Source organism: Leptinotarsa decemlineata, unplaced genomic scaffold (assembly GCF_025532065.1).
Source record: "Leptinotarsa decemlineata unplaced genomic scaffold, Ldec_3_MD MMD2_tig00026369_RagTag_RagTag, whole genome shotgun sequence".
NCBI lineage: Eukaryota > Metazoa > Arthropoda > Insecta > Coleoptera > Chrysomelidae > Leptinotarsa > Leptinotarsa decemlineata.
This window is the reverse complement of record NW_027412709.1, coordinates 4046303-4066933: the sequence shown is the minus strand read 5'-3', so window position 1 is coordinate 4066933 and position 20631 is coordinate 4046303. Positions and strand designations below refer to the sequence as shown.

General features: G+C 34.0%; 1 long non-coding RNA gene across 2 annotated transcripts; it reads left to right on the top strand.

Annotated features, from left to right (window-relative positions):
* Positions 1-5063: 5063 nt before the first annotated feature.
* LOC141486761 (uncharacterized) lies at positions 5064-20421 on the top strand. 2 transcript variants are annotated; one of them, XR_012468021.1, is made up of 4 exons: positions 5064-5257; positions 5332-6828; positions 6883-7909; positions 20188-20421. It is a non-coding gene; the product is annotated as an uncharacterized lncRNA (long non-coding RNA). The 2 variants fall into 2 exon arrangements; XR_012468020.1 differs by lacking the exon at positions 20188-20421 and having other exon boundaries at positions 6883-13181.
* Positions 20422-20631: the final 210 nt, after the last annotated feature.

Sequence of the window (20631 nt, the reverse complement as noted above, 5' to 3'; positions counted from 1 at the left end):
CGACCTGAGTAATCAGTTGAGTTGAAGAAAAACGAGAAAACGAGTGTTTTAATGTCAGAAAATTAGTTGTGGAAAAAATTATATAAACGGTTATACCGGAATCTGGTTACAACTTCCTTAATTCAAACGTAACACTCTGTATATTTTAACATTTTTGAATACCTGACATAATTCTAATGTGAATTTATGCAATACAACCTATACCAAAAGTGAACCATTCTCAAGATATTCATTTATTTACCTAAAGAAACTAGGTATTCTGCTCTCTAATTGTTATCCCATGAAATTCAAAAATTTGATGGAGTACATATATAAACTATGATTGGTTCATTAAAATACCTAATTTCATGGGCTTGTACAGGTAACAATTCCAAAATGTTATACAAATTGTTGGGAATCAATGACTAATTTTGAAGATATAAAAATGGGTTGATACTCAAATTTTTCAAATGAAACGCCCTGTATTTTAAAATAATTAGTAATTTAAGATAGATATGACATTTCGAGATGATTTTGACTCATTTTCATGAAACATTCCCTATATCAAAAATCAACCGTTCATTAGATATTTCAGTTGTTCACCACAAAACTACGGTTTTTTTCCTCTCTGTGCAAGATCTCAGCTTGGGACCACTCGATGTTGTGTTGATGAGTCCAAACATGGTTTGCTATTCCTGATTTGCTGGTTTCCCCTCGCTGTGTGTTTTTCTTGTGTTCGGCAATGCGAACATTCAATGGCCTCTTAGTTTCACCAATATAGGATTTTCCGCACTCACATGGTATCCGGAAAATGCAATTCTTGGAGTCGCAGTACGCGTTTGGTGGCCTAGTTTTCGTGAGGCTGCTACGGATAGTGTTGCCGGATCTGAAACAGGTTCTGATGTTGTACTTGGAACCAATTCTTCTTATCCTCTCCGATAATCCTCTGATGTAGGGAAGTGCAAGCACTGGTTGTGATGGCTTCTCTTCCTTGCGAGGCTCCTGCTGTCTTTTAGCCAAGGTCTTTTCTACCATCGCTTTGGAGTAGCCATTCCGTTGAAGATCATTTTTGATGATGTCTAGTTCCTTCTCGAGACCTTCCTTCGTGTTTTTTGAGAAAACAAGTGAACCTCTCGAAAACGTTTAATTTTTTCTATAGGGTGTATTGCATACATTTACATTAGAATTATGCCAACTCTCACAAGTTTCTCAACTTCTGAGAGTTGTCGTTCGTATGGGGGCGACAGCTGATTAACGAAAAAAAAAACGGAAAAAACATATAAAAATGTGAAAATATACAGGGTGTTACAATTGAAGCAAGGAAGTTGGTGCCAACTTTCGGTATAATTGGAAATGTTGGAAAGACGCCATTATTTTCATTGAATAAAGAATATTGAAAAACCTACATTATATGGAAATCATCAGGAGGTACCATTTTGTTTTCTTCAGAATTGTGGACTGAACGAAAATAATATAAACGTTGACAACCTTGATTTTTGCTGTTACGATTTCAGGGGACGATATTCGCATTCTGTGAATTCCTGAACTTCTTGAAGACTTTAAGAAGTCATACAATCTGAAATATAAATTTTATCTCACCGAATACAAAGACTAACAGTGCAAAAGTTATTGAAAAAAATAAGTGTTCCAAAATGGGGCATGGTTTTTCAGTTCCTTACCAGTTTTCAGATATGGCAGACTCGAAACTGGTTAAAATCTTGCCTGGATCTAAATAAAGCAATATAGTTTGCCTTCCTTCTTCTTTCAGCTCAGCTTTTCGCCATTTCGCTTTTAGTCTAATCAACAAGTTCAAAAACATGAAAAATAGAGATAAAGGTCCTAAAAATATGAGCGATAGCTCATTCGATTCAGAGTCACCTCTAGAAAAATGTGTTTGAAGGATTTTGGTGCAGGTAAAAAATTGCAATTGTTAACAAAATGAGATTTAAAAAAAATGGTATTTAGTTTTTCGTTAATAACTCAAAAAATATTAATATTTAAGCAATTTTGAATAAAGCTCGTTAAAGAAGAGGAAATTTCCGGTAAAAAAGTCCCGACTCCCGAAACTCTATCTCCATTATTTATGTCGCTAAAGTTTATCAAAAGAAATATTTTTTTTGAAATTTGAAAAAATCTAGTATCTTTTCAACACTTGAATGAATCGAGTCCCGTAGAAAAAAAGTTTTATCACCATTTTTCAAAAAGTTATTCAATTGTTAACTAACAAATTTCTTCCCAATCTCCGTTGGCATAAATAATGGGATGAAAGGTATAAATAATTGGCCTATAAATTTTAAACTCCGTGGAGCCCTGCGATAAAAGTTCATACAAATTTAATAATTTGTTGATTATGATTTTTTATAACCATTGCAGAATGAAATATCTAAAAATTGTTGGTAAACATTTTTTTTTCAATTGATATTTAGCTATGTCTGTTTTCACATTAAACAGTGGCATTTATCAATATAGGATATGAATTTTTCACGTAATTTGTTTATTAAATTGTTTTAAACAAATAGAGAAATTCAATATTTTTGAAAAATTTTTTTTGCCATTTTGTTGTCTAGAGATAATTATGATTAAAAACATTATTTTTTCTCAATTTTAATCATTAATTATTTAAAATCGATTTTTTTATATTTCGATTGTTTAAATAATTAGTTGAGAAATATTTTGCTTTTTGATTTTAAAAATCATAATTTACACTTTTGAATAGTTTGGCAAACATTTTTTAAAATTTATTATTTAATTGTTTATTAGTTTGATAATTTGTTATAAATAAATATTGACCAACGTTATATTTTTTTTCTGAAGCAGAACAAAATTATAAAAATAGCTATTAAAAATTATAATAAATAAAAAAAATTATGGCACTTTTTTATATATAGCTGTTTTTATAATTTTTTTCTGCTTGAGAAAAAAAAATATAACGTTAATCAATATTTGTTTATAACAAATTGTTAAACTAAATAATCAACTGAATAATACATTTAAAAAATAAATTTTGCCAAACTATTCAAAAGTGTAAATTATGATTTTTAAAAGCAAAATTATTTGTTAACTAATTATTTAAACAACTGAAATAAATATAAAAAAATTGATTTTAAACAATTGAAAATTAAAATTTAGATTTTTTTTAAATCATAATTATCTCTAGACAACAACATAGCAAAAAAATTTTTTAAAAAATATTGAATTTCTCTATTTGTTTAAAACAATTTAATAAACAAATCACGTAACAAATTCATATCCTATGTTAATAACTGCCAATGTTTATTGTGAAAACAGACAGCTAAATATCAATTGAAAAAAAATGTTATCAACAATTTTTAGATTACCTATTATGAACTTTTATCGCAGGATCGTATGAAGTATATATATCAAAAGGGCTCCACGTAGTTTAAAATTTATAGGCCAATTATTTATACCTTTTATCCCATTATTTATTACAACGGAGATTGGGAAAAAATTTGTTAGTTAACAATTGAATAACTTTTTAAAAAATGGTGATAAAACTTTTTTTTTCTACGGGACTCGATTCATTTAAGTGTTAAGAAGATACTAGAATTTTTTCACATTTTTAAAATGACATTTTATGTTATAAAAAAAATATTTCTTTTGATAAACTCTCTTTAGCGACAGCGCGCGTTATGCCGTAACAAAGTCTATTTTCAAAGTCAAATTAAAATTATAAATAATGGAGATAGAGTTTCGGGAGTCAGCACTTTTTTATCGGAAATTTACTCCTCTTTAACGAGCTTTATTTAAAATTGCTTAAATATTAATATTTTTTGAGTTATTAACGAAAAACTAAATACTATATTTTTTAATCTTATTTTGTTAATAACAATTGCACCAAAATCGTTCAAAAACACTTTTCTAGAGGTGATTCTCAATCGAATGAGCTATCGCTCATATTTTTAGGACCTTTATCTCCATTTTTCATGTTTTTGAACTTGTTGATTAGACTATTCCTTTTTTTTATGATGTTGAAATTATTTCAAGACGATAGGTTTTACATACGTTATTAGAAATGCTTCTGATATCTTTATGATACTCTATAAAGCTGCCCGAACCTTTCACACTACTTCCTACTTGTTGATTTCAGATCACTGGGTATTCTTATTATTGGCCAATGAGGACTTCCAATGACCTATTACGGGTCCTCTTCTCGTTGAGTTGATGGAAGTTTGGCGAAACTAGTGTGTAAACACGTACTTAGCACCATGGACGTAGCATGATACGGGCAGGAAGGGGCAGCTGTCCCCCTTTAGAAGAACGGTTTTTCGCTGGTAAACTGTAATATAAGACCTAATATACTAACTGGCTTGTGAAATCCAACAATAGGCGATGTGATCTCTAATATAAAATGTCACTTATAACGACAATTCATAGAGTAGTTTTTTTTTATAGAAAAATGAATCGTAAAACGTTCAGTATAAACCCAAAAGAACTTAAAAAGAATATTAAAGAACCCTAACTAAAATAGACAGGAGCGGAGCGGGTGGGTGGGATGTTGTGCGCCTTAATAGGTCGTCGCTAGCATTCATTCTCCACAAGTTATACCAATATTTCGATAAAGTTTATTATCATTTTCAGGGAAAAGCTACACATTTTGTACGATGGTAATAATATGAAAGGTCAACTTACTGTTAATGAGGTTGGCCGGGTCGAAAAAGATGTTGCATTTAAAAAATTGAAACATGTCAATACAATAAACAAAGTCACCAATTAAAAGAGGTTGACTCCTCACAAGATACAAAGAAGAATATTACATTAAAATTTGATAAAAATCGATAATTGTTTTAAAATTATGGACTACCGGTAAAAGCCATGAGGTTAGGTTTACAACACCTCTTCACTTGTTTCCTCCTGAAGACCAATGAGGACGTTGTTCATTCAATTTAACATATTTGATTTTTGGGTTTTCTCCTTGAGTTACTTACAGAACAGCAGATGACTCTGATCACACTTGCACCAAAATCAGTTCTCTTTTGTTCCATGGATTATCATCTACAAACAAACACACCTTTTCAAACCAAATTACATGACAGCTGACAGTGTCAATTGTTCTGTGTCTCTCTTGTTCTCAATCTTATGGCTTTTACCGGTAGTCCATAATTTTGAAACAACGATTTTTATCAAATTTTAATGTAATATTCTTCTTTGTATCTTGTGAGGAGCCAATCTCTTTTAATTAGTGACTTTGTTTATTGTATTGACATGTTTCAATTTTTTAAATGCAACATCTTTTTCGACACGGCCAACCTCACTAACAGTAAGTTGACCTGATGTTCCCAATTTATTTCAGAATAATCAAGATATTTAACAGCGTAGGTATTTTTGTTTTAGAGTCTTTGAAAAGGAAAAAAAGAAGAAAGTAGAAAAAAAGGCCGAAAGAATTTATTAATGACAACCAGTCAAAAATTGGATATGATTAAAAGTTGTTGGTTATGAGAGTTATGATTTTGCCAAAGATGCCGAAGCCGCTAATCTCAAGTGTAAATTCAATCATACTTGGTTGCAAACTTATTCGCCCTGGCTGGTTTATTCTAAACGTTTGAGAAGTGCAGTGTGTTTATATTGTTTGTTTTAAAAATATTCATGAATAGTGCGTTAAGCATGTCTCATCATAATATCCATAATGCCTGTTTATGAATCTGGCCAAAGTTAAGATGGGTGTTCTACAATGGCTGGAAGTACTGGTGGCGTTATAAAAAAGACCGAGGGATAAATATAAAAAAGCCTTATATTTTCATTATGCAAGCCACACATGTTCAACTTAGGATTAAATTATTTAAATCAAGTGCCAGAAATACGAAACACAATCGGCACGTTGTAAGACATAATCATTTTTTAAGAAAATATGTTCCTTAGATTCCGGCATCATGTGAGACACACTGGTCGCAAGAATATAAGAGTGTTGCCATTTTTAAGAAACATTTTGAGGAAATTATTAGTTGACTTGCAAATATATCTACAGAAAGGAATGCTGCTGCAAGAAAAAGTGCTTTTTAGTTACATTGTGCTGCTACTAAATCAGTATTCATTATATGTATTGCATTGGTAGCCAAATAATCAGGTATTTTGGAACCTGTTGCCAATGCATTGTAATCGAAGACCATCGATTTGTACACATTTGCGAATCATATTAGGAGAATTACTTTTATTATTAGAGATCATCGTGGTAACGCAAACAAGAGAAGTCAAAATATTTTAGACGTTTCATTGGAACTGATTTGCAAATTCTGGAGCAAGTTTTTAGTTTCGAAGATACTAGATAAATAATTCACTTTTGTTGGTATCCTGCTGGTATTTTGGAGAATTTTTCGGATAACATCAAAATTTCTCAAGAACTTGGGATCGACAGAAAACTCAAAAACCATTCTGAGCCAAGTTCTGGTTTCATCTACATGCTTTACAGTGAAAGTTCCAAAAAAAGACAGAAAACGACTTCTTAGTTGGCCTTCGCTGTCAAGACTTGGTTTTGAAACTGTTTAGCCTGAATGAGAAAGATTTTCAATAAATTGATGGATGTAGCTGTTATTATGTGGTAGGAGATCATCATGAAATATGAGAAATGAAAATGTCTATGTTTTCTACCAATTTAATTTGTAAGTAAAGTTACTGCAGTTTCGTCCTATAAGGACATTTTCAAACTTATACTTACATTAAACTAAAAATGAATGATAATATTATTATCCCTTAAATAACACCACTGTAGGTAATGACATTAGTACTTAACTTACACAAGCCTCTTGTGAGTTTATTTGGAGAAAATAAGGGCATCCGGAGTGAAATCGAGATCGTTTGCAGAGATGGGCAGTATTCATAGCATCATTCGAATACGTAAAGGGCAAAGAAAATTATATGCCAGATTGTCTCTAACGAATTGTTTTGCAGGTTAACACAGTCTCAGGAGAACACGATACTAAGGGATACCGGTTTGGATCAGGAGGTGGAGAAGCATGTGAGAACATGTAACCCTTGCCGTGAAAATAAGGGAATTCACCGATGGAAGTGGTACAACCATGGCCCTTGAGTGAAAAGCCATAGGAGCAAGTCCATCTGGATTTTTTAGATCCCATTCAATAAAGGAACTTTCTCTCTGCTAGCTATTGACACTTATACGAAGTGGCCAGAAGTATTCGAAATGAGGACTATCACAACGAGGGACATGGAGATGAAATTGAAAGCGATATTCGCTAGGTTTGGTCTACCAGACACCGTAGTGTTTGATGGAAACATTTTTTAAAAGTAATGGAATTCAGTATCTGACTTCACCACCGCACAACCCAGCAAGTAACAGAGCCGCTGAAAACATGGTTCGTACATTCAAATATAAACTTAAGACAGCGTTAGCAGATCTGTCGAACAAAGGAGTACAACTACATATACCTACTTGTCTTTCGTTTTCTAATAAACTACAGGAACACAGAGCACTGTTCAACAGGAACATCACCTGCACATCTGATGTTCGGACGCCCAGTCAAAACGAGGTTGAGCCTTTTACATAAAAGAATCAACAAGCCACAAGAAGCGACAAATGTTACCAATAGAAGGCAGGAAAAATACATTCCCGAGAGGAAGAAGCTGAACACCTTCGAAGAGGGAGAGGTGTGGATTAAGGATTACAAGACAAAGTCCGAGAAGAAATGGGCTAAGGGGATAATCATAACGAAGATAGGAAATTGATTTACTTATGTAAGCTTCCAAAGAGACAATTATGGAAAAGTTATACAAATCAAATTCGGAAGGGATGGGGGAGAGAACTGCGAAACAGAGAAGCAAAAAGCCTTGCAGAGGATTGATGAGGTCAGTAGGGTAGGTCGAAATATTTCCACAGTAAATACCATGAGCGGAGAAAACGATGTAACCTATATCACGAGAATAGTCCAAGTAAGCACTGGGGAGACACACAGTGTTGAAGGTAATGGTCTTAAAGATATGTCAAATATAACCAATGGTATGTTTGAAGAGTTTGTCATATTAAATAGTAAAGAGGTTAAGAAAACTACAAATGCTCACTCTAGTAACATGCCCGAATTCACTTCACTAGAAACTTGTAACCCCCACTTAGAAATAAGGAGTAGTTCTAGTAGATCTAGAAGGGCGCCAAGTAAATTCAATTGTTAGGATATGTTTATTGTTTAAGCAATGTAGTGACGTTAACAATTTGAACCTCCCGCTAATGGGATAGAATATGTATGCGCGACACATAGCCAAAGGCAGGAGGAAGGACACTCAGTATGGGATGTGAGTTACGTACTCTCGTATGTAGGTATATGTCAAGAAGTCAAGGTGTCGTCCGTATCTGTAACTGAATGTAACCGGTGTATGTCATTGTACATTGAATGATAGGTGTAAACGAATCAATCTGGACTCAACGTTATTCCCATCAACCCACAAACATTACAGGAACAAAACCAGAAAGCTAAACACAGTGTTGGATGTATAATAAACAAGGGCAATATACAATATTTACAGAAATGAACAAAAACTAAATGTAAGAATAATAGGTAATAATAGAAACAAGAAACTAGACGAACCATAATAAGACATTTGCTGTTAGCGATCACTTCTGGCATCGAAGACTTCTGACAATGATTAACTGAAACAATTAAAATATTACGGAAGTACTACTAATAATATGAAATATAAACGCGCGTGTACAGGTGCGTGCCTGAGGGGGAGGTAATGGGGTAATTATTCCCCTATAATCATGACTACATAGAGAAAAAATTCTAACATTTTTTATTTTCAAACTCAAAAAATGATGTATGATGAAGACACAACTATGGGTTTTTACACCTATATTCTAGTCTTCTAGCTTCTAGCCACAACAATGAATTATAATCGCAATCAGTGTGGCGCATTATGGAGTTGAGTGAACAGGGTTTTTATTTGTTATTGTACGCCGACGGCCGAATTCACCAAGCAGGTGCTTATGTTAATATATTATGTGTTTGGAATGAAAAACTCAAAATGTACTGATCGAGTACATTTTGAGTTTTCTGAATATTACTGGAGTTTTTACCCAACACCAAAACGTTATTTCAACACCTCGACTTTCGATCATCAATTGATCATCTTCAAAAGGAAGATCAAACTGAGGATTATTATACAATCACTGTCTATTTTCCTGTCATTGATAGTGTTATAGAGGATTTCAAATTCAGATTTAACAATAAAGCTGTGTTCTATTTTTCAAATGTACCTTCCATCTGCTTGGAAAATTCACATGTACAGCTGACAAACTGTAAAAATAATTTGGTAGCATTTTTGTCCCAATTAACTACAAGCGAATCTGAAACTTCTTTGTGTACAGTAGATTAACATCAGAACTGGAACTATGGATAAATGAGCGGAAGAATTGTCACGAAAAATCTGATACTGGAATCGATTCATCATTGCGGTGTGATAAAAATTATTATCTACCCTTTAATTTATACTATTTTACATCAACCATGTCAGACACTCGTTTAACAGGACTTGCCTTGATAAATATTCATCGGGATATAAAAATTAATATAAATAATATTATATATAGCGCTTGAAAAGGAATTTGGAATTTCCAATTTAATACCATTCATCCATTAGCTGATTAATTAACGGAAAAACAGATTTCAAACAGATTTTTTTTAAATATAACCTGATTTTGTATTTTTTTTTTGTTTTGCCATGTTTACCTATATATTTTTAGTTATACATTTTCTCATTTTTGAGTCATGGTTTTCGTTTTGAATAATATTCTATTTATTTATTTTCAGGTATACATTTTCTCATTTTTGAGTTATTGTTATCGTTTTGAAGGTTATTCTGTTTATTTATTTATTTTTTCAAATGATTGAATACGAAAACCTTACTTTTTAAAACGTATATGAACCCTTCATAGTAAATATTGGGTCCGAAATGGGTGATTACCCCCCCTCCCCATGGAATTACCCTAGGCACGCGCCTGCGCGTGTACAGATTAAGGACCAAAAATAAGGGGCGAAAATTAGAATACACATTAATAAAGCTTAAGAAACAATAATGGCCAAAGACTAATTGAATAATCTGAATAATAAGTGACAAATACACCCACAGGTAAACTAGAGACGTAATTAGCGAATCAGAACGAATAATTATAAACTAGGTACATGATGAATGAAGAATTCAATAAAGAGATCAAAGATACACGAGTTAGAAGAGGTACAGAGCTGTATTTCAGCCACTTACTGGTACTGTCAAAAATTTGAATAGAACTTTTTTTTTTGTTATTTTCATTTTCTTCAGGTTGGAAATTTTTCCCTTACCCTTTCAACTGTCTTTCATCAGGAGGACGAGTGGTTCATAACTGAAGGTGTTTTTTGGTAACGACATAAAGATCAATGACCTCTATGCCGCTCTGGCCTTGTGTACCCCTTCCTGACTGGGGTATTTGATGAACAAACTGTTAATTTCAACAGACATCGTGGAGCCTTCACTCAACCGAGCGACGGGGCCTTCTGAATCGAGTGGGATCGTCTATAGTGTAATCTACAGCTTCCCTAACCAATGAGCTGTCATGAGATTCCGCTGACTCGAAAACTCTCTGATTCCTCAACTGAATGGACTGCCGTATAGTTAACAGCTTCAAATCTCTGCGAATCGCTTCATTCCGCACGAACCATGGAGTATTCACCAGCATCCTGATTAGTTTGTTATGCAACCTTTCCAAAATGGAGAGGTTTGATGGAGCGGTTTGTCCTCAAGCGCATGAAGCATACATAATGACAGGCTTGAACATCGTATTGTATAATAAAATATTATTTTTAAGATTGAGCTTGGAATTTCTGTTGATCAGAGGATAGAGTTTGACTATCCTCATTTGTACTTTGCCCTTGATATAATTGATGTGATTTACTCAGATGAGTCGGCGGTCTACCCAAAGACCTAGATATTTGACTCGCGTTTGCCATTCGATTCCCTGTCTGAATTCGTGACTCTTGTGTCTGGAGAAATGTTACGTCTCCCCAAATCTATCGCCTGACTTTTTTCTGGATTCACCTGAATCTTCCATTCCAGGTACCAGCGTTCGAGGTCGTCCAATGCGCGTTGCATGTAGAGGACCGCCAACCCTCGACCCATGGAAGAAGCGAGGAGAGCCGTATCATCAGCGTAAAGAGAAATCTTCACGTGATCGAACCTCGGAAGGTCGCTCACGTAAAGGCTGTACAATAGTTGAGACAGCGCAGCTCCTTGATGCACTCCAGCTTGGATTTCCCTGACGGGAGACAGGGTTCCTTCAACTCGGACCTGAAATGATCTGCCTTTCAGAAAGGACCTAATCCACCGGATCAGGCCCCGAGACAGGTCAAAATCGAGCATTTTGTATAGTAGACCTTCATGCCATACTGTGTCAAATGCTTTCGAAGCCCAGGAGGACGAGATGGACTGTCTTCCTATTGTTTAGCTCTGAGATGGAATGTTCGACCAGTCTCAGGGCCTGCAGCTCGGTGGAGTGTGCCCTCCTGAAGCCGAATTATTCATCAGGCAGAACATTTCGGTCTTCAACTTCTTCGGTCAATCTTTGCAGCACAACACGTTCAGCCTACTTAGCCGTTGAGCAAAGCAGACTAATCGGACGATGATTATGGGGAAACAGTGGGTTCTGGCCCTGTTTAGGAATCATGACGACTACGGCATGCTTCCATCTTCAGGGGAAGTATCTGAGGGCGATTGAACTGTTGACTATGTCCAGTAGGTATCTGATGAAGTTCTCCGGGAGCTGCTTCAACAACCTATCGTTGATTGAATCAATTCCCCTTCTTGGGTTTAATAGGACATGTGAACAAGGAATCAACGAAACATCTAAAGTACACGAAACTGAAGTCAAGTCAAAAATGATTATTCAAGCTTTTGGATAAATTACAAAATATTTGTTATAGTGTATTTTGTGTGGGGCCCTGCTATAGGCTTGTGACTCTTCAGGGTTAGTGGATTGTGTGTGTGAGTGTTGTCTTGTGTAATGATGTCTAATGTTGTGTTGTCATATGTTCCTCTTGTTTTTCCGTTGTTCCATTAGAGTAGTTCGGGTCAGTATATGTACATATGCAAGCTGAGACAAACAGATGTAATCAAACAATATAAAGAAGAAATAGAGATGAATTAACAAAAAAAGAAGAAGAAATGACAAACCTACCTGCGTAATAACAATACCTGTTGTATGGTCGAGTTGATTGCAATAATCACTTTCTATACTGATAGTTGATGTGTTTATTAATTGTAATAATAATCGTCACACAACATTAGATCTGTTAGTTGAAAAATTGAAATTGTAAACAAGTAGAGTCGCTATATGAACCTATGAAACATGATACTACATTTCTCCCTACCAAAAACAAAACAAGGAATGAATGTTTTACTCAGTCACGATAACGAGCAGGCAGTTTTCCGTTCCGCGACGAGTTTTTTCTGGGCTTCGGAATGATGGCTTGTTCTTCTTGAATGCTGTCGTCACTGACTTGGAATCTTCATCTTGCAATGCATCAGAAACACATTTCAAACTGGAAATATCTCAAGTATTCTTCATTAGTTGATATTGTTCCCTTAATCTTGAATAACACAGTTCAAATTATCTGGTTGCTTCAGCTTGTTGGCTGCATGCGTTGAATGTTTTTGTAGTACTGTTTGATATGTTTATCTGTCTTCTTAACTTTTAACTTGTAGATGTCATATTGGTGAATTTTAAATCATCTGAATAAGCGTAATTTTAGTTCTTTGTATATTTATGAGCAAATCACTTTTTGTATGGCTCCAAATTACTATTTTATGTGTATTGGCATATGTTGCAGGTCTAAAAGCAGTGAAATAATGCAAATAAATTGCTTGTGTTTGTGTGACTTTTTAACCGTCTGTTGAAATTTCATGAAAATCCTTAAGGTTACCATATTCGCTACTTTTTACCTCACTAGTTTGTTCTCTCACCATAAAATGTGGTATGGTTGAGCTGATTGCAATAATCACTTTCTATACTGATAGTCGATGTGTTTATTAATTGTAATAATAATCGTCACATAACATTATAGTCGCTATATGAACATGAATAACAATTGAATTCAAAACCTATGACATATGATACTACAATATCTAGGTACTAAAACTAGAAAGAAAAATCATTAAAGGAAGTATACAGGGTGTCCCTGGACTTCCTCTTTTCCTCTCGGGAATGTATAGATGGGGTCAAAATATCACCAGTACTTCATATAACTTTTTTTCCTAAAATCCTTCGTTACCAAGTAACGGGCCCTCGAAGTTACAAAATGAAAAATGTTTTTCTTTGATAACTTTTCAAGTGAATATTCAAAATCATCCAAATTTTTCTAATTGACTAAACAAATGAATTCCTTCGATGAGCTTTCATGCAGGAGTCAGTTGTTTTGCTACAAAGTCAGGAACGGACTACCCCCGATGGTCCACACCCCAAAACTTTGAAATGACAGATATTTTTCAATATTTTTCAACAAATTAAGGTTACTTGGACAATTTTATGAATAAAAGTACTCGTGTGGAAAGTCGATCAGAGCAACGAGTCTTGATAAAAATGTAGTTTCACTCGACGACATCAAACCCGCTCGTCCACCATTATTTGAAATGAATAATTATCAAAGCAGAAATAATAATGATAACGTTAATTCAACAACATTTATCCTGAGATGTCTACCATTATTCGAAAATATTAGTTTTTAAGGAAAATGGAAATGATAGGTAAAATGTTCATAACGAATTTTTATAATGCAAACACGTTTAACTAACGAAACTCAAGAGCCTCAAGAGCAAACAGAAATGAAAAATCCGCTACAGAAACTGCTCGATATGACCACCTTCTCTCTCTATACATTTTCTTAGTCTGCGAAGACACCCTCTCTGTACTTGAAATAGCATTCCAGGGTCGTTTCGTATGGCTTCACAATGTAATGTTATTCTATTCAACAATGCATCTCTTGTGTGAATAGTTGTAGCGTAAACAAGGCTTGTGGAAAATATGGTTCAGATGGTCACGCACAATCAAACTAAAATGAGGAGGAGCGCCATCATGCATAAACCACATATCTCTTCGGGTTTGCAATGGAACATGTTCCAAAAGTCCATTCAAATCGTTCTGAATGAACTCCAAATAACGTTCTCCATTCAATCGGTCCTGTAGAACGAATGATCCTATAAGATGGTTTCCTATGATACCAGCCCAAACATTCACGTTGAATTTCCGTTGGTGTTTGGTTTGCAATATCCCATGGGGATTTTCTCGGCCCATATATGGAGATTATGAGAGTTGATAACTCCATCTCTACTGAAACCTGCTTCATCAGTGAATAAAACTCGATTAATAAAAGTCATATCCTCTCTTTGCCTATCCATGAACCAATTGGCATATTCCAGTCGTGCTGGAAAATCTTGAGGTGTCATGGCATGTACCTTCTGGATGTGAAATAGGTGGAGCAGTTGTTCCCTAATTATTCTATGAATAGTGGTCTTGGATGTATGGAACTGTTCTGATAGATTTCTGATGCTCATTGAAGGATCATCAGCGACGGCTTCCAAAATATTTTCCTCCAATACAACGGTACGTACAGTCCTAGGAGCGCCCTCACCACCTCGTTTTGGCAAAACTGTACCTACAATAATATCGAAATAAAACAACGTGCTCAAATTAATTATCAATTATTACATACCTGTCTCCCTCAAGCTGCGATCGACACGCTCGAATGTTTCTGTTGACGGTACCGTTCGATTGGGAAAATGCTCGGAATACAGACGACGAGCTTCTGCAGCATTACAAAATGCTCGTCCATAAAATACATGCATAACTGCATATTCATTGAATGTAAACTGTTCGGCCATATCAAAAAAATTCAAAATATCCTATAGAATATTGACAATACAATGATAGTCATATGACAACGCACCACTCAACAAAACAAAATCGCATTCCAGTTTCTCATTTTTTATCAAAACTTTCTAAAAGGTTTTTTTGTCAACATCTGTGAAAAAAATGGAACATAATTATTCCCTGGATATTTTTCACCTGATCATGTGCAGCCGTTTTTGTAGTTTATTCGTTTGCTTTTTATTAGTATAGTAAATATTTTTTCCGATGTGCGTTTTTTCAGCTAAATTTAGATTCGTGTTAAAGAATTTCTCCCATAAAATTATAATTATCAGTGAAACTCCTCAACAGTTTAGCTGTGAAGAAGAATTTGAAACATTCGAATGTTGAGTTTCATGAGATTCAGATAACTGATCAACACGAAACGTGATTATTCCACACGTATTATGTACATACAAAATATGGAATGAATTCGATATTTCATAGTAGAGTAGCTTGTTAGTTTAAAAACACTACGAATCTACAGAACTTGATATTTCTTTTGAAAAAATATCTGCTATCACAATTGTGACTTAAACTTCCATATAGGTACTGTTCTTTTTGTTTACGACTTCATTTTAGCATACTTTGTATTATTCCTGTTATGAATGTTGTTGAATTAACGTTATCATTATTATTTCTGCTTTGATAATTATTCAGCGGGACGAGCGGGTTTGATGTCGTCGAGTAGAACTACATTTTTATCAAGACTCGTTGCTCCGATCGTCTTTCCACACGAGTACTTTTATTCATAAAATTGTCCAAGTAACCTTATTTTGTTGAAAAATATTGAAAAATATCTGTCATTTCAAAGTTTTGGGGTGTGGACCATCGGGGGTAGTCCGTTCCTGACTTTGTAGCAAAACAACTGACTCCTGCATGAAAGCTCATATTCACTTGAAAAGTTATCAAAGAAAAACATTTTTCATTTTGTAACTTCGAGGGCCCGTAACTTGGTTACGAAGACTTTTAGGAAAAAAAGTTATATGAAGTACTGGTGATATTTTGACCCCATCTATACATTCCCGAGAGGAAAAGAGGAAGTCCAGGGATACCCTGTATAAAAGCGATATGAAAATTGAAAGGAGGAAGTGCTGAAAAATCTGAGAAAGCATGATGCTAAAGCACTGACAAAGCTATTCAACAAAATATGGAAAGAGAAAATACCAGTATACTGAAAATCAGGAATGGATACTATTTTCGTTAATAAAAAAAGGATAATTGCGAATGTAAAAATTACAGAACGCTGAAGCAAGTACAAGTAGAATACAGAAATTTGAAAATGCTAGTAATCACGAAATGTGCATTCGAATATTTTATTTTCATATTTTATGGAGGAGAAATTTGAAAATGCTAGTAATCACGAAATGTGCATTCGCAGAAGATTTAATAATATTTAGTAAAAACGAAAACGAGTTACAATTCACAATACAATTCTAATATATGAAGCACTGAGCCAAGAAGACTGAAGTCATAATAGGAAAAGTGTTTTTATCAACATCTATTGAAATGAACTTAGAAGAAGAGGACAGACAAAAACATTCAAGGTTTTGGCAGTTGAAATACAATAAGGTAGCAAAAATGACGCTGAAATAACTCAACTACGCGTTTCATCAGAAAGATATCCCAAAAAACCAAAATTTCCATCTTCAATATTTTAGCCCATTTTTATATACCATGAAGAATGCTGCATTCTATCTAGGGAACAAAAAGTAAAATCTAGGCAGTGGAAATGAAGTACCTCAGGGTTGTCAAAGCCATTAGCTGAAAAAATTGTATCCGATAAGTATCCGTACGAGAGGAAATCCAAAACAGAACCAGGCCTAAAAACCATTGAAAGACAATAGCCAAAATGGTTTGGCCACATAATGAGACTAGCAGATATAGGACTAACGAAAGTAAAATGGCAGACATACTTGACCTATCTGTTAAGAAAAAAACATCCATTTATTCGTAAAGCATATATTGTGCAAAATTCAATTCTTCTTTTGAAATTGTCGTCATATAGGTGTTGAAAAATGTTCATTTTGTACGGGCAAAATTTATTTAACTTTAACCTAGTGCTTTCATGGCACATTCCTACTTGACCTGCCACAATGCGAAGTGATGAGGAGGGTTCTGCAGCAAATGTGTCTAAAACGTCTATTTACGCTGCTTCATCTAAAACACTGATATTATTTGTGGTTTTGTTAGCAACTGCACCAGTTTAGGTAGTAAGTTTAGGACATATTCATGATTTAATACTAATAATAATAATTCTTTATTCTCCAGAAGGACAATACAAGTATTGTATAGGAGTAGTCGTTTATCTAAAATTAACAGAACATGATAACATTCAGTTAAATTGTTTATAACAAAACAATAAATTTGCAGGTATTATAGTCGTTCATCTATAGTAATGGTGAACAGTAAAAGTGAACATTAAAAAATAATAATATGATAGTAGGTACATACTCAGTTAATTGTGTAACACATATTTACATATACAGACATACATATATATACATATATACACTTATACACATATATTCACCCAAATACACAAATAACACACAAATCATAAAGGATTTACAAATATTTATTATAGTGCCTGATCGACTTTATAATAGCATCTTTCAATTAGTAAATGTTTAAGACATTTTTTAAAACATGTTAAGGTTCGACTCTCTCTTACATAGTCTGGTAATTTATTAAATAATAAAGGACCTAGTGAGCTTGGAGAGTTTTTAGATAATTGGACCCTAGAAAAGGGTATATTCAGCTGATTTTTTATTCTTGTGTCAGGTTTATGAATGCTAGATCTCATTGAAAAACTGTTATAGTTACTAAATATATACACACAAACTTCAAAGTCAAAAAGTGGAGGTAGCGTCATGATTTTACATGTTTTCAATACGTCAACACAGCTTTGTCGAGGGGATAGACTAAACATTACTTGGAGTATTCTTGTTTGTGCAACAAATACATCATTAGCTCTCGAAGAGCTTCCCTAGAGGAAGATGGCATATCGAAGTCTGGAGTCTACTTGGGCATAGTAGAGCATCAGCAAGTAATCATTAGACATTGAAACAGATTTCAATTTATTGATTAAGATTTTACAGTGTTCTCCCAAGGAAATATGTTCGTCTATATATAATCCAAGAAATCGGACGGTTTATCAACTGACTGTAAGTCTCCGAAATCAACTACACTAGCTTCTTTTTGTCTATTATGAAAGCGTGTACATTTTGTTTCATTTGTATTTAGATGAAGTGAGTTGGCTCTAAACCACTGAGCCATATCAAAGGAATTTTTTTTTACATTTCTGACGTATACAATATTAATCCCTATCTGATACACTAACTGATGTATCATCAGCGTAAACAATAATTGAGCTATTACATATCTTCATAATATCGTTGATATAAAGCATAAATGAGGTATGTCCTAGGACCGAACCCCGAGGAACACCTACTTCAGAATAATCATTGCACGATGACATATGGTTACCAATAGTGATACGATTATACCGTTTACTCAAAAAAATTTTATCCATTCATGAGTGATACCTCGGATACTGTATCGAGACATTTTATTCAATAAGATTGTATGACTGATGCAATCAAACGCCCTGCTTAGGTCGCAAAATACCCCAATAGGGCACTCACCCGCATCAATGCATTTAATGACTTCAAGAACATATGAGTGTATTGCAGTTGTGGTCGATTTATTTTGCTCAAAACCATGTTGATCCGCAGTTATGATATTGAAATGCTTGAGATAAGATAACAATCTCTCCAAGAATGATAATTCAAATATTTTGGAAAAGATGAAGGGTACCGTAATTGGTCGATAATTTCTTATTAGGGAGGAATCACCTTTTTTATTTACAGGTGTAATTTTACCAGTTTTCAAAGCTTGCGGGAATGTTCCATTTGCAAATGATAAATTTATGAGATAGACTAGTGGTGTCATAAGATGTTTAAGAACACGTTTAACGATCACATGGGGCATTTCATCCGATCCAGAGAAAAATTTATTTTTCAGTTTTCTGTTGAGAATGACAAATAGTTCATGTTCATTAAACGGTAGGAGGAGAAAAGAACTAGACTGTATTTCAATATTATTCAAATATTTATTAGCTGTATCTTCATCAAGCGATTCAATTTGTGAAATTAATTTATGTGGTTCTTCTTTGAAAAAATTGTTGAATATCTCAGAAATTTCCTCAGGAGACTCGAATATTTTATTTTCATATTTTATGGAGGAGATTGATTGCTTGCGCGATTTATTAGTTAATTCATTCACTATACACTCCATGCTGCCTTAGTAGGGTTGTCTGAATTATTTATTTTATGCTGAAAGTAATGTTTTTTTAAGTTATGTACTGAGCTTTCGTGCTTTTTCTTTTCTGCTTTGTAGAAATCATTCAATAGAGGATGTTGGCTTTTAAGCACAAACATGTCATTTAATCTTATGGACCTCTTAATATCGTCAGTAACCCATTTGCAGTTGGGCTGCTTCGTACGGTGATGTTTATATTGTTTAACTTCAGGGAAATGTTCATCAAAATAGTACAGGAAAATTTATAAAAAATATTGAAAGGCACCATCCATATTTTCCATGGTGAAAAGAGACTCCCAATTTCCATTACAGATATCAAATTCAAATGAAGTAATTGTATTCTCGGAAAAATTTCGCTGATTGATCTTGGCTCATCAACCGGAAGTCCGGGGTCAAATTACTGATGAAATATAGTTCATTGAACATTGTTTCCTTCTTCTTGTGCATCTTTGATATTCCCTATAGATAAAACGAATTTCTGTTCTTTGTTGCATCATTGTTAAAAATAATTTAATAAATACAAAACTCGCAAAACAAATTTTACAGTAACTTGATTTTGACAACCAGAAATGGCCTCGGAAATGATAAATGAAGAATAATTCAACAAAAAACTCAAGAATGCTTCACCTGGGTCCTTTTTTTCTAAGGTATGGGGAGAGTTTTCAACTTGTGATATGTGGCAAAATAAGTAGAACGACTAAATTAGTTGAACATTGAAATCATATCACAAAGTGTTTTTTATACCTTCATTACAGTTTTCACCAGATATTTTGCGAACTGTTAACATGAAAGGTCTAGTGGGTACCTATGTAATATTTTTGAAAAGGTAGTTGAACAATCCTCAAGACGAGTTATCAGTCAACTTCTTTTTCTTTGCATTTGAGAATTTAGGGGTTGTCTATATGTTCAACTCCAAGTGAACGCTTGGACCTGACGAGACTTGGGGGTCAAGGAGATTACGATACCGTCTTCCAGTCATGTAATTTCTGTTCCAGGTGGCTCTTGGAAATGGCTTCAAAGCAGAAGCCGAAATGTTGAAAAGATGAAAATTACAGAAGCGGTTCAACCCGGATCATTATTAAACTACACTTAATTTCGACATTATTAAAAGAGTTTATATAGAAAAGTTGTTTGAATTTGAAAACAATATTTAGATTTGAAATCACATCAGACACCTACATAACAAAACAAAAAACATCCATTTCTGATGGTTCTAGCCTCATAAAGAGTACCTACTAGTATCTCATATACACCTCCCGCATATTATAATAATATTTTATGCAAAATGCAGTCCAATTTATTATTCGAAGTATATCGATGTTTATTGAAAATGGTTTAAATTTTTACTAGTTTTTTGGTGCAAAATTGGTATTTGATTGATATCTTATGTCCATAATAACTATCAGTATAATTTAATGACAAGAAATAATTTACCAAAT